We start from the raw sequence: 15380 nt of genomic DNA on the forward strand, positions 1-15380 counted from the left end.
AGCTAGTAGGAACATCCCTAAGAGGTATGCCCTGGACTCCTGCTATACTTTCAGAATATACCTTGGTGTGATTGATATTAAAGATTGTTTTTTTCTATCCTCCTGTATCCAGATGACTGTAAAAAGTTTGCTTTCTCCATCCCTTCTCTTAATTTTTCCCTGCCTGATTGGAGGTTTGAATGGACGGTGCTGCCACAGGGAATGGCAAATAACCTGGCCTTTTGCCAACAATACTTGGCCACACTTTTAGGGCCTGTGCTGGGTTCAGATACCTCTCTTGTGTTTGCCTACCCGGATGATATAATTGTGGGGCACCAAGACCTAGGACACCTGGAGGGCCTTCTGGCCCAGGTTCGCATCATATTAGGAAAGGGGGGCTTCACCATAGCACTCAATATAATTCAAAAGTTACCTTCTTTTAAGGTGCTCTGGTTCCACCTTACCTTGACTCAGGCCAGTCTCCTTAAGCCTTTGCTGGATATTCCAACCTCTCTGACCTTATCCCAACTTCAGAGCCTTTTAGGGGAAACCAATTGGCTGTTTCCATGGGTTCCTGTCCCTAAAGATAGTGTGTGCCTTATTTGCCCTACTAAAAGGCAGGACGCCCCAAGAAGTTATTACAATTACAGACAGCCATTGGGCAATATTTTTGCAGTTCCCAAAAGCCCTGGATGAAGTTTTCCTGAAGAGGTATTCTATTTTTGAGCCCATTTCCCTTTGGTGGTTTGGAGGTGTTACATTGATTTCTGCAGTTTTAATTCAAAGGGGGGGAGCCATTAGAGTGGGTTCACACTCCCCTGAGGGCACACCTCAGGTATAATCTCAGGCAGACCAACTTGCAGATGCTATAATCAAGGGAAGGACCCAAGCCCAAAGGCATATGGCTTTGAGCCTCACTCCACTGTTTTTCCTTTTTGGATGGCAGATATTGAGCGGCTCACTTAAGCCAATGCCTCATCTTGCTCTCTCCTTAGAGGGGTTTCTAGACCAAATTGACTGCCACCACAACTGGTTCCTTTGATTTTATTTTAATAAGAGTTGTAATAGTTATGAAAGAGTATCATATTAATTTTGAATTGCATTTCTCTAATGACTTCTGTTCCCAAAGCTTAAGCCAGCATAGAAGTAGCATTAAACACAACTTTGTAAACCCACTGGCGATTTTCATGGATTTTGGAATACATGTCTATTCAGAATTTATGCCCAGTTTTAACCAAGCTTCTTGTTAATCTCATCTTTAATCTCTCTATACAAAATCCATAATTAATTCAATGTAGTAGAAAGGAAAAAATTAAGTATCGCCTAAAAATTTTCATTTTTCAATTACATGGCATTGCTTAAATCATTTTCTGTTTACACTTGAGATTATATAAATTAATTTATTTAGACCTTTTACAAGGTTATACGTATTTTATTTATTTTACATTGATTGATCTTTCCAAAGCCTGTGTGTTTAATTTTCCTTGGTGTATTTCAGTATCATGTAGCTCATATTTCAGAGTGAAGAATAAATGCAAGGAAGCAAACAAAAAATACAGTTCCTCTCATCTGATGAAGCCTCTACAAGAATGAGGAAAGAGTTCATCCTTCTAAGGACCTACGATAGGATATCAAAAAGATAATTCATTCTAATAGGTCTTCATTATCTTTGCAATGTAACACAAATGATTTAAAACACAATATACTGCTCAGATACTTATATGTTTTATCAGGTTTGTATATTTTCATATGATTTCACCTCAGTCTACAACATTCCTTCATTATTCTGTCCCTGATATTTTTACACTATCAAGACATAAGATCAACAGTTTGATTTACAGCATGAGAAATTATCCATCTGGCTTCCTTGGAAGCAGTGCATAGTCAATTGATAACATTATTTCTGGTTGCTCATTACATGTAATGGTTTCTGTAATACATATCACATTCTACTTAGTATTTAAAAATCTGCTTTGTTAACGATATTATATGGATAAAATTGGGGGAATAAACTCTTCCATCTCAGAACATTTTTATAGGTTTTTAATTGTAAAAGTACTGTACAGAGGGGTCACAGTTACACACACACACACACACACACACACACACACACACACACACACACACACACACACACATTTTCTTGATCCATTCATGTACTGAGGGGCATCGGGTTGGTTCCATATCTTACCTATGGTAAATAATGCTGCAATAAACATAGTTGTGCTTGTAGTTTTAGTATGGTCTTGTTTCTGATCATTTGGGTGAATGCCCAAAAAAAGGATTGCTGCGTCATAGAGGAGCTCTATGTGGAATCTTTTGAAGAACCTCCATTCTGCTTTTCAAAGGGGTTGAACAAGTTTACACTCTCACCAAGAATTCAGTAGTGTTTACTTCTGGCCACATTCACTCCAGCATCTGTCCTTGTAAAAATATTGAACGCTTCAGGAATTTGTGTGTCATCCTTCGAAGGAGCTATGCTCATCTTCTCCGTATCATTCCAGTTTTAGGGCATGTGCTGCCAAATTGAGCACAGAACATTTTTTTATATATAAAGTGTAATTGATTTTCTTAAACTAGACAATTCAACAAAAAGTAAATACAAAAGAATGGTCATGAAATATGTATTTCTTACATAAGCACAGATTTAAGAAGAAACTAAAAATTGATATGTCAAAAACAAAGTAATTCCAAATATTTGTGGTTCCAGAGATGTGTAGAAGGAGGAGTTCAATTATTCTCTACAAGGCACCTGTCATAATGAACATTGCAGCAAGGGTTAAGGTTTGTTAAAGTTTTAATGCTTTAAATGTGTTTAATTCTAGGAATTTGCTTAAATATGCCAAAATAGGGACTGTTTCGCAGGTCATAAAATTTTCCATGAAGTAGTTAAGATTTATGGTAGCAGACATATATTACTAAGTATTTACATTTCAGAGTTTATAGAAACTTTACTAATGAGAAGTTGCAAAGCCTTTGTGTAAAGAAGCAAAGAGTTAAGAATTTGTTAACTACAATTTAGAGCTTCCTTACTTTATATGTTAGCGAGGAACAAGTGATGATATAAGCCATATACAAATGACGAGATGAGCCATAAATAGTAATCTTACTGGGTAACTTTAAAGACTACTCATAGCCTATAAAACTCTTGTTGAACATCATAATCTTAGCCAGTTTTAAATGTACAGGAATATGAGAATATAGTAAAATCTAATATGTAGTATACTTCAAATACTGGAAACACGTAACTGATTTATTTTTCATTTTATTAATTATGAATATTTAGTTGTTGGTTTTATTTATTTGTAGCATTGTTTTCCTTGCAGTAATATAATACAGTTTTGTAAGTTGTCTTTTGGAGGTACTTTGAGAAGGTTACTGGGATGGTCAACCATTTTTATAGGTGCACGTGAGTTTACAAACAGCAAATTTAAGAACAAAATATTGATTAAAAATTTTATCAAGTAGAATCTGAATCAGGAGTGTTGATAAATTTCCACACCTAAAATCTTAGCCCTAGGGTGAAGCTGACATATTACAGAGTTGAGGCCACAAAAATGAGAGACTGTGTTTTGTTCTCTTTCTGTTTTTGTTGGTCATGAGGCTTGAAATCTGGAGCATGTGTGCTGTCCCTCAGCTGTTCATCTCAAGGCTAGCGTTACCACTTTTGTCACAGCACCACTTCCATCTTTTTCTGCTTATGTGGTGCAGGGGAATCAAACTCAGGGCCTCATGCATGCAAGGCAAGCACTATATACCATTGAGCCACTTTCCCAGTTCTTGAGAAATTGTGTTTTAAAAAAATCATCTAAAGAACATTTGTTTTAGCTTTGGGTTATATATTGAAATATATGAATATCTTTTTATATTTTTGTGAATTATCATACTACTTAATTTATATTAACTTCAGCCACTTTATTATTCTCAAAGTCATGAAATATCTCTGAGAGATTGCTTCTGTGAAAATTGTTTTTGCAATTCTAATTTCTTGAGTCATTTTTAGTTTTTTATCAAAAGCACTTTATATTTTATGTTGGTTGGTTATTGTACATTAAATACCTTCAAATGTACATGTAGAATCTAAAAATAGCTGTATGAATATTCTCATATAGCTCTTATTTATCTGTTATGCACTTTCAGTATTATGATGTTTCTCTCTATCTTTCACTCTATCTCTTTCACTTGCTTTCTCGTTCATGCTCCATGTCTGCTACTTAGCATTTCTGCTGGTGTACTATTATCTTTCAGGATCCACTGGTTTTGTGAGAACATGATAGGGACCATCAGTTACAATGGCATTCTTTAAGAGTTATAGCAGTCATGTGATATTATTCTTTGCAATGCTAAATGGCAAAACAACAGATCTAAAAATTCCTTTTCACTTTTACTATTATTATAAATTTTAATCTCATAGGAATCATTGGGATGGATAAGATACTTTATCCTGTTACCTAAAAGATCTTTTTCTTTTATAAATAACCTGTTTCTTTTATTACCAGTAAGTAAATACATGTAATGAAAATAAAGCTATCCTATGGATAGATTTTCATCCCTGTAGCAGGGATGAAAAACAAAGTAGTGGCAGAAGTGAGTACAAAGGATAACCATCATAGAGCAAAGATCCTCAGAGCAGTTTATCATGTACACTTTGTGTGAATGACAATGTGCGGGAACTATAGCTTAAATCACTGAACAGCTGATATATACACACATATATTATGTATGTATAATTTTATATTTGCATATATATGTGTATATGCCCTTATATATGTACACATGTATGCTCCTATACACATGAATACACACATACATACACACATGTATACATGGAGAAAGACACAAAGTTACAGCCAACACAAGTTTCACTACTTGTTGAATAAGCCTTAGACGGAATGCTTGGAACCAAATATGTTGAAGATTCATTTTTCTCTAGAAGTACTTTTACCACTCCTCTTATCTCTTAAAACTGATAGGTTTTGACAGATTCAACTTGCAAAATGCAGTACAAGTGATAGCAAGCCACTCGGAAATCTCATTAAGTAATGGTCATATGGTGTCTCCCTGTTTCCAACAGAATGCTTGCTTTTGTAGACATTCTCAACAACCAAAGTAGCTGGAGAATACTCTGGTAAAGAATAACGTTATAAGGCTTTAAATGGCATCCTTCCTTGAGCTCTTTTCCAAGAGCCAGCATCAATTCCTAAGCAGATGAGTGAGTCCTCAGAAGACTGGAGCTCAGGTCAATATTTAACCAACCCATTTGAAAAGTCCTATGTGAGAAATGCTGACTGAGGTCTTGCGGATTTATTGGCCAAGAAAATAAGAATGAAAACTGCCACACGTACTCCGGTGGAGTCTGCTTAGCATGGGAAACCTGCTTTCAGATCTGAGAATGGGGCTTCAAAGAGGCCTACCTCCTGGAAAGGCTGGCAAGCCCCTGGGAAAGATGTGTTCCTGTTTTTCTTTTCTTCGCTGTATAGGAGTGCCTACTAATCTTTTACTGTTCCTGCTGCTTGTTCTACTTACTCATGCTCAACGTTCCCTTATTCAAGGCTCTTTCTTAGAAGTGTTGATGACTCCAACATCTGATGAGTGTCCTGAGAACATGACTAACTCACCAGAGTTAAGTACTACCCTAAAAGCCCCTCTTATGGAGGCTATTAGACAAGTCATATGTAAATATAAACGTATTGGGGGTTTCATGACGTCGGTTCAGCAGAAGGAATTGTTTGTAAGAGATTTAAAAGAAGCTGTAGGCATGGCTAGAGCAGAAAGAGTGTATGGCTATTGGAGACTTCCCTTTAATCCTAAAGCATATACAATAGACTCATATAGATATCCTGTAGATAAAAAAGATGTAGAGGGATATATAGATCAAAAGCTAAATAAGATTCCTAAAATGTTGGTAGATGGAAGGTGGCAATGACTTATCAGAGGAAAATAGTGGGATCCTCCATTATCTAGAGGACCCCAAAACTTCCCCCAGATCCATAGCCTTTTACAGGTGTGTATGATAAGGATGGCAAACGTTGGGAAAACTACTTAGGAGAAAGAACTTCCTATTACTCTTTTATTTACTGAGAGACTTGCTAGATCTAGGCCTCCTTGGTGCTTACTATCAAAGAAGGAACAAGAAAGCTCTTATGAGACAGTTAAGGCCTCTATGGAGAAGAGTAAACGATTATGTGAAAGGGTTACAGAAAAGACACTATGAGCTTGAATTTGATATATGGCCAGATTTAACTAAATATACTGACTATCATGATTTTTGGCCACAAATTGGGACCCTCTAAAGAATGGCAAAGAAGCACAATTGCTTAGAAAAGATTTGAAATGCATAAAGTACAAAACTAAGCAAAAGTAACTATGAAGTACTAGAGTTCATGCCTTTCTGTTCAGCACCTTGCCCATATGCTCTGGTTAATGGTTAATAGGTGATAAACATCGAAACCAATTGTATTTCTTAAAAATAGAGGTAAAGTTGAAAACAAGTGCCTATCCTCATAGCTCATCATCCAAAAAACAAGATCAGGCAACCAGCTGGTGACCACCCCAGAACAAAGCCTTGCAGCAAGATTGTGTAACCTTTTGCCCTTTCTCATGGAGAGTTTTTCTATAAAAGCTTGTTGTCCTCTGCAATATATCACACTCAGCATTCACTCCTCTTGTGTGTGAGTTGTCTGTTTGCCATCTCCCCACCTATTCCAGTTACCTCCATTAGGTGTCCTCCGTCGTCCCGACAGAGCCGTTCCATGGCAGAAAACATTTTAATGCATTAAAGTTTGAAATAATTTGCAACCTGTCAATAAATGTGTAGAACACAATTATACCAACTGACAAAAGATGATATGCATTTCATTTATGTGCTTTTGGGCTTGGTGGGTGACTTTAGGTTTGTCTACACAAGTAGAATCAGCATGAAAGAAGCCAGCATTTCTTCATTGTTACAATGAGTAACAATGAGATGTACAAAACACTCTATCAGAGGAGGGGTGGAGGGAAGAGGTGGGGAGGTGTGAGTGGAAGGGTTGATAAGGGAAAAACAAAGGAGGGGGGTAACAATGCTCAATAAGAAATGTACTCATTAACTTACTTAACTGTAACCCCTCTGTATAGTATCTTCACAGTAAAGACATATATATTAAAAAGATACAAGGAAAACTTCTGTACTTATAAGAAGTTGTATTTGTCACTCAATATCAATAAGGTATTGGTATTAGGACCACAGGCATATTAAAATTTTGGATGCTCAAAATCTCTGCATAAACACAGTATATTATTTACATTAGAATACGCCCAGCACCTAGTGCAGTGTAATTGCTATGAAAAATTTTACTACATTCTATGTTTGTAATGGAAAATAAAAGTATATGCACTCCCACCAACAATTCAAGAGGGTTCCCTTCTGTCTACATGGAAATGGAAAAACTTGGAAAAAATTATATTAAGTGAAGTAAGCCAGGTCCAAAGAAACATAGGTCCCATGGTTTCCCTTATTTGCAATAACTTGTATGTGTTTGAGATAAGCAGAAACGGTCAGATAAGTTGATGTTAGGCAAAATGAACCACAAGATAAAGATTCAGATGGTTTTTCTTTCTTGCAATCGTTTCTAACATATTTATAAGATGATTTATTTGTTGCTTTGTATGTCCCTCCCCATGGTATAACCCGTTTTCACTGTATTTGATGTTGGTATAATTTGTGGAGGTGAAGGGAAAAACAAATAGTTTAAATAGGGATAGAGGTGAACCCATTGCAGTAATGAAATGTACAAGTCATTATGATGAAAAATGAACTTTACAAATTTGGTGGGGGTAGGAGAGGGCGTGGGGGAGAGATGGATAGGGATGGGAAGGGGAAACAAAGGAGGAGACAACAATACTTGATAAGAAATATACTCAGTACCTTGCCCATATAATTGTAACCCCTCTGTATGGTATTTTCACAATTAAAAATTTAACAAAATAAAATAATACTTTTAAAAATTATATGCACTATCAACAGATACAAATTTTTTCAGATAATTTTTGTCTGCATTTTGTGGATGGAATTGGGAGAGCAATTTTGAAAAGCACAAATTTCATCACCAAGATTTGTCTGCAAAATACAACAGGGATCTAATACAGCATTATTGAAAGGTATGGAACTCTGAGGAGAAATACTTGAATTGAGATATTATCAGAAAGTATAAGCACGCAAGGACTTTTTAGAAATGCTGCTAGATTTCTCATGGAGAGCTTTCATAACACTTTGTGAAACACAAGTCAGAACCTCACTGATGTGTAGGCAGTTTCCCTCACCTTTATGTCAGGCTCAGTCATTATAAATCAACATATAGCTAATCTGGAATAATCCTCTAATAAGAAAATGATGATGGAGTGTTTATATGCAGAAAAGCTGGGAAGACTATCTTTTTCCAATTAAGACTGAAAGATTGACCCCCATCCTATTGTCCCAGGCCCATACAGACTCCAGGCAAAATCCCAGGTATGTGTGAACTCCATTGAAGTACAGGCAGGACAATCCACCTAAGCCCAGCTAATATCCCATTGAGGGCCCATGTGAAAGTCCCCCACCTTCCTTGACCTAGGAGCTTTTCATTAAACTCTACCTTCTTGTTCAGACCTCCTATAAAAAACCAGATCCTGTCCCAGCTCCTCACACAACCTCAATCCTGCAAGAAGGGCTGTGCCCCTCGCTGTCTGTCAATGAACCGTTCTCGCCTGTTGATGATCGAGTCTGGCCTATTCCTTTTCCATTCTACTCCATTTTCCTAACATATGGTTCCTACATCCAGGAATGGAAAAGTGCGAGGAATAAACTGGATGCCCTCTACAGAGGGGCAACCCACCTCTTTGCCACCTCTAATGGAGATTCTCTGCTATTTTCCTCCTCCTTCCAAGGCCTTTCTGAATTGGGAGTTCACAGCCCTATGAGCTTACTTTTTGCTAAACAGCCTCATGAAAGACCTCTTGGCCTTGGCCTTTGGAAGTGGTGCAAGCAGGGGAGGGCCATTCTGCTGTGGCTTGCAGTATTATTGACCCTTGCATAAACCCCCTATTCTCTCTCCATTACCCTGTCACTGGACTCTGATCTCTAGGCAGGAGGCTTTTTGCCACTTGACCGACTTCACCCACCACCTGAAAGCCTTCAGGACAAGGTAACCAGCCTAGTCTGTGGAAGAGGGCCCCCGACAAGGACTCCAGGACTCCAGGAGTCTCTCCCTTCCTTCCTGTCTGTGGGGATCTCAGTAACTCCAGGAGTCTCCACTTTCCTGACCCCCTGACTGACCACCATTAATTAGGACCTTTGGGCATGCACTCTATTAATTATTGGGTTCTGTCCGTCTGCCTTCTCAAAACACCAAGGATGCCAGGAGAAGTGGGACAGGCTCCAAAATCCTACCAAATTTTCCAAATTGTCTCCCAGAGACACCTCATTAGCATGCCTGCAGTTTAATCTTAAGACTCTGGGCTGACTAATTTACAGTAAAAAAAATGCTTCATATATCCCTCCCCCATGGTATAACCACTGTTTTCACTGCATTTGATGTTGGTATAATTTGGGGAGGGAAGGGAAAAAATTTAAATAAGAATACATGTGTACCCATTGCACAATGACAGGTACAAAATGCTATGTCAAAAAATGAACTTTACAACTTTGAGGAGGGGGGAGAAACATGGATTTGGGAGGTCAGGGATTGTAGGGGGAACAAAAGGAAGAGGCAACAATGCTAGGTAAGAAATATACTCATTACCTTTCTCATTTAATTTTAACCCCTCTGTACGTTAATTTCACAATAAAAATTATTTTGTTTAAAAAAATGACTTGTTTTTCTACCAAAATCTGGTCTTCTTACCATGGCCAACACTGGCCTAAATTTGTAACTTTAGGTTTTAATTTTAATGATTTAAACAATTCTCCAACGAAATGATGAGGAATCCAAGGTACCCTAAACATAAGCCCTCCTCTACCTCTGCTCCAGAAAACTTGCCCTCTACTTGTTCTGTTCTGTCCACCAAGTCCTTCTCTGACCTCTACTCCAGAGGTCCCCCTCCCTGCTCTCCTGCCTTACTAATCCAGCACTTCTCTGCCATGAGCCTCCCAATCATCTCCTCTAAAAATGTAACTCCTTATCTTATCGCAGTTCAGTCTGTCTCTCACCCACTTCTCTCACACCCTCCCTTTCTATCTCTTTTCTTTGATAACCTCGAGCAACAAAGATCTTTATCTCCTTCCTTGCTCTTCTAACTACACTCTTGCTATTTGCAGTTGGTCCAGATTTTCTAGGCTAAAACTATCTGTTTCAAGCAAGCTCCTTCTGTTAATCCCTGTCCCTGTGCCCGCCTGTCTGCCTGCCTGTGTAGCTGACACAAGGTAGGGGTCGGCTTAAGCCTCCAAAGGTAAAAAAACAAGCTAACAGCCCTGTTAAATATCACTGTAAACAAACTACTCCATACGTATACATTTCTCAACCCTTTTCTATAGCTAATACGCCTTTTTCCCTTACAGACCCTAATTAAATGGGTCCTCTACTCTGGACCTTTTGCTAATTGTCACTGACAGTAGCTAGCTGGCAAACACACTGAGGACAGCCTCTCTATTTTACTCCTCTCTCCCTTTACCACCCTGAAATCCCATAATCGGAACAAACCATTCCTTTTACTTTTGGGGACTTAAACAATAATCCAATCCTTTTCTCTTTCCTGAGACAACTCAGTTCAAAATCTAGATTCTTGGTTTCTCCTCAAGGAGACTTCAGAAGAGAAATCCCACCCTCTCACTTCTTCCAATAACTCTCTCTATTCAATTACTCAAACACACATTTCAATATCTTCATGATGATGCCACATATTCTTTAAATGTCTTCAGGTTAAAAGTTCTATATATTCTCCTTACAAACCTGTTCAGTCACCCCCTCCCCCAATTCTGTCTACAAGCCCTGGAAGCTGACACCTAGGAAGAGACAAAGGCCAAATGATGGGTTTTTCTACAACCCCCACTCTTCCATCAGCCTTACTGCTCTCTCCTCTTCACTCTTTTAAGGGTTAATATATTCAATTCATATACTAATCTGCCTCATCACCAAAACTGATTTAAAGATTTTCTGCTTTTTTCAATGTTTATTTAAGGGTGGAAATTATTTGTTAAAATTTGCCCTGCATTTTTTGGTATTGTCTACTTTTCTGACATTGACCACGTGGTTTTTTTCATATTGGGCAAAACAATATCACTTTGCCTCTGGAATACCATAAAACTTATGGCCGATTTTTATTTTTTTTTAACGAAAACATTGGTTTAATTGTGTGTGTGTGTGTGTGTGTGTGTGTGTGTGTGTGTGTGTGTGTGTGTGAGCATGTTCAATATAATCTCATAGTACATAAAAACTGTGTAAAAAGTTATCTTCTTCTATTTCTTAGTACTGATATTTCCTATCAAATGTACCATTTGTTAAAAGAAAATATTTTTATCAAGGTAGTAGTAAAAGGAACGAGACCCAGCTCAGCTCCTAGCCAGCTGTGAGGAAAAACACCAGTAAGGAGGTAAGAATTGTCTTAAAATATTTGTTCCACATATTTGTTTCTGTCTTCAGAAAGTTCGAATATGTAGCAGATGATATGAGTATGCCTTAAAAGACAGCTTTTGAGTAAGTCATTATGTAATAGTTTGCTGTGATTTACATTAAAACTAGCATGTAATTCTATATGTCCATATAAATTTAAGTGTCTTTAAGCAGTCTGTGTATAAACTTGTAAGCAACTAAGCAGGAGATTTGACAATTCATCTGAGGAATGTAGTCTAGCCCTGATCCTGCCTGGGACCATCCTACCTCCACCATGGTACACTGGACTCCTGTTTGACTCCATCACACACAGCTGATTCTTGGTAAAAGACTTCTTCAGATTTACAAAAACTAAGACTCTTGAGGGACACTCTCTGTCAACCTTACCCAGCTAGACCTGAATAAGTCAGCTATGTTGTTATGTTATTGAAGCATGTGTAGGCCAGGAGTGCTCCTATAAATTTTGGTTATCAGGTTTTCCAGGCAGCCAAGCTGTGCTCAAACTCTCATCCCATCTATTGAGTTTTGTCATGAGTTCTGGAATGTATTTTTGATCAATTCTTGATAGGGTGCATGTAAGCTCTCTTGATCCCATAGATCTCCTTGTTGATTTAATTGGATGTAATAAAGGGTTTTTGTGGCAAAGATTGCAGTTCAAAGCCAGGCAGGGAAGAAAAATCGCTCTGAGACTCTATCTCCCAACTAACCACCACCGAAGAGCCACGCTGGAAGTTGGCTCAAAAATTAACCAGCCAAATGCTAAAAGTGGCCCCATGATTCAAAGTGGTAGGGCGCTAGCCTCGAGCAGAAGTGCTCAGGGAAAGTGCTCAGGCCTTGAGTTCAAAGCCCATATGCCATGCACAAGCACCTAGACCCCCAGGAAAAGGTGGAAAAGAGTAAGAGAAGATGATGTCACATCAGCCACACTTTGCCTTCCCTTTCAAATTTAACCAGAGCCAGGAGGTCAATAGAAATAAGTTGAGAAGCTTGTCCATCTAATATCGATATCTGTCTAACTTCTAACTGGACAGGTATTTATATTCTTGCCTTTGTTACCTGCTATTTATAGGAAATGATCAAGGTCTCTCACCAGGCCCTTAACTATTGCAATCTAGCCCTAGCTTTTGACTAGTTATGGGCTCATGGCATAATTGGAAATTTTCTGGATTGTGCTCAGGTTGCGTTTTCCTGTGTCACTCATATCAACAACTCCTGCCACCTTGCAGCCTTTTGCCGGATCTCAGCATTTACAAGTTTCTCTCTAACAGGATAAAAGCCCTCAATCAGGACCTGTGACCAAGCCAAGGCCATCCTATTCCTACAGGCAACCAGAGGGTTTGCATACACTGCCCTGGACCCAGCACAGACAGGGAACTGAAAACCCAAACCCCATTGACTTCTCCACATCCCAATGCCAGCAGGAAGTAACCAGAAAAGACCACGAGGCCCCTCCTCCTTTATACTCCTTCAAGGTTCCAAATGATGGGAATCTGCTTTGTTCTCTTAACACCATGCTACTTCCGTCTCAGCCCAATTATTTTTATGTACCCAAAGATCCTATAAGAACTTCCCTCTCGCTTCTTGGCCCTCTCATTTTATTTATCTAAGGGTGGAATATGAAGGGTTCACCCCCATTCTGTTGTCCCAGGCCCATAAAGACTGCAGGCAAAATCCCAGTTATGTGTAAACTCTTTTGAAGTGCAGGCAAGGCAATCCACCTAAGCCCAGCTGTAAACATCCCATTTGGGGCCCAACTGAAAGGCCCTCACCTTCCTTGACCTAGGGGCTTTTCATTAACCTCTACCTCCTTGTTCAGACTTCCTAAAAAACCCAGATACTGTCCCAGCTCCAAGCTCCAAACCCACTGGAAGGGTTCTGCCCCTCGCTGTTCCTCAATAAACAGTCCTCACCTGTTGATGATAAACTCCAGCCTATTCCTTTTCCATTCTCCTCCATTTTCCTAACAAGGGCAATCTGTATTCCATGATCCAGAAGAGAGAAAATTAGGTAAACATCCATTTACAGCCTTCTGAATAATTCTGATTCTGCTAACATCAGTTATCTAGCCATACCTGTGTCCCATTAAAAGGATTTTAAAATTTAAACTTAAATTTAGAATGAAATTATTTCCAATGAATTACATTAAGATATTTAGAAACAACTGAGAAACCTAAAGGTTTATAATATTTTTTATTGGAATTGATGTGATTGATAGTGGAATATGGTTCTGTATATTTTAAGCAATTTGCAAAAAGAATTTGCAAAATGAAATTTACACTTTCAGCAGACTTGTCACATTAAATTTTGTATATTGAAAGGAACAAAATCCTCAAAAATGTGTCAATGCTGTCCTCTTATTTATCTGTAAAGGTTTGTGCTTCTGGTCTCTTACTATTTAAACTTCAAAAAATGTAGTCTTTAGATAGTTGTGCAAAGGGGTTTCACTTCATCACGTCAGTTTTGAATAGAGTGTATGTAGATTTCAAACTACTATACATCTGGATCATTGTCCAGCACTCCATTTTTCTTCCTTCCTATCCTTTCAAGTTTCCTATTTATACTCTGGCATATGTACTTTGAGTGTTATGACTGTATTAATCCACCATCTCCCTCTCTATTCTTCTGTCCTACTCCCCTTAAGCCCAGATCTCCCTTTTAAGATTTGTTTCAACTTCATGGTATTTTGTTCAATATGCAGATTCCATTATATAGTAAGCTTTGTAGTCTTCTAAATTTTTAATAAATTTAGTTACTTTTTATTAATAATTTAAAAAGTTTTATTTCAGTATTTGAAATCTTGCCCCAATTATTTTAAAATTTTCATGTTTAGCTAGACTGAATTTTCCCCCTCTTTCCCCCACTAGTTCAGGTTATGTCTCCTTTGGATTTATGGTTTGAGAGTCCAAGGGAAGAGGATAAACAGAGACATGATCATTACTCAGATATCTCCTTCCTCTTCTGTTTCTCCTATTCTTGTTGAGAGGAAGACTGGAGCAGGGAACAAGAGTGATGCTTGACTTCATCATACAAGGGAGCATTCCTGGCATGTCAATTGTTGTTTCTTAGAATCATTTAAACTGATTACTCTTGTCTTCCCTGTAACAGTAACCTAACTGTGGTGCCCTGGGTGCAGGAGGAAGCACACTAATAGGTTATTACTTGGAAATTGGTATTTTGTATCTCAACTTACTACTACAAAAAATATAAAGCTTTGGCTACATAAATGTAAAGGCACTGACTGTCCAACAATACCTTAGTGAGGAATAGGCAATTCCACTCAGCTCACCCCACCTTTCTTCTCCTCCCTTTCCCTTCACGCATATGTCCTCCCATACCTCCTTCTTTTTTTGTGTCTCTCCTCAATATTTATCTCTAACTTCTCTCTTTTTATCTTTCAGTAGCAAGTGATTTGGATTATCAGACAATACATAAATAATTGAACAATTTTTTCTCTTTTTTTGAGATTATTCTTAAGAAGTGAGTTCTAGAAGAGCACCAGTTACTTACACCTAGCTACTAGTTAGGTTCAGATTTGACAATTGCAATTCGAAGCTATTTGAAGTAGATAAATCTAAGAGATTCTTTTCTACACTTGTAGTAAAAAGGAAGAAGTGAAGGTGTGGCTCTGGTGGTATAGTGCAAACATTGATAATTAAAGCCCAGATAGAGCTCAAGGCCTGGAGTTAAAACCTCAGTACTAGCCCAATAAAAAAAATGAGTCGTTCATCTTTGAATAGGGAGATTTCTCCAAAAATTCATACCCAGGACAATTTTCAAGGTTCAAGACTATTTCAAAGGCTTTTTTTTTTACATATTAATCCATTCCTCTGCTTGATT

The 15380-nt window shown here is 38.1% G+C and overlaps 1 non-coding gene across 1 annotated transcript; it reads right to left on the reverse strand.

The window, feature by feature from the left end:
• Positions 1–2407: 2407 nt before the first annotated feature.
• LOC122098295 lies at positions 2408–2513 on the reverse strand. Its single transcript, XR_006145717.1, has one exon. It is a non-coding gene; the product is annotated as a U6 spliceosomal RNA (small nuclear RNA).
• Between the last annotated feature and the right edge of the window lie 12867 nt (positions 2514–15380).

The sequence above is a fragment of the Dipodomys spectabilis genome, unplaced genomic scaffold (assembly GCF_019054845.1).
Source record: "Dipodomys spectabilis isolate Male_0828 unplaced genomic scaffold, ASM1905484v1 ptg000472l, whole genome shotgun sequence".
NCBI classification, from domain to species: Eukaryota; Metazoa; Chordata; class Mammalia; order Rodentia; family Heteromyidae; genus Dipodomys; species Dipodomys spectabilis.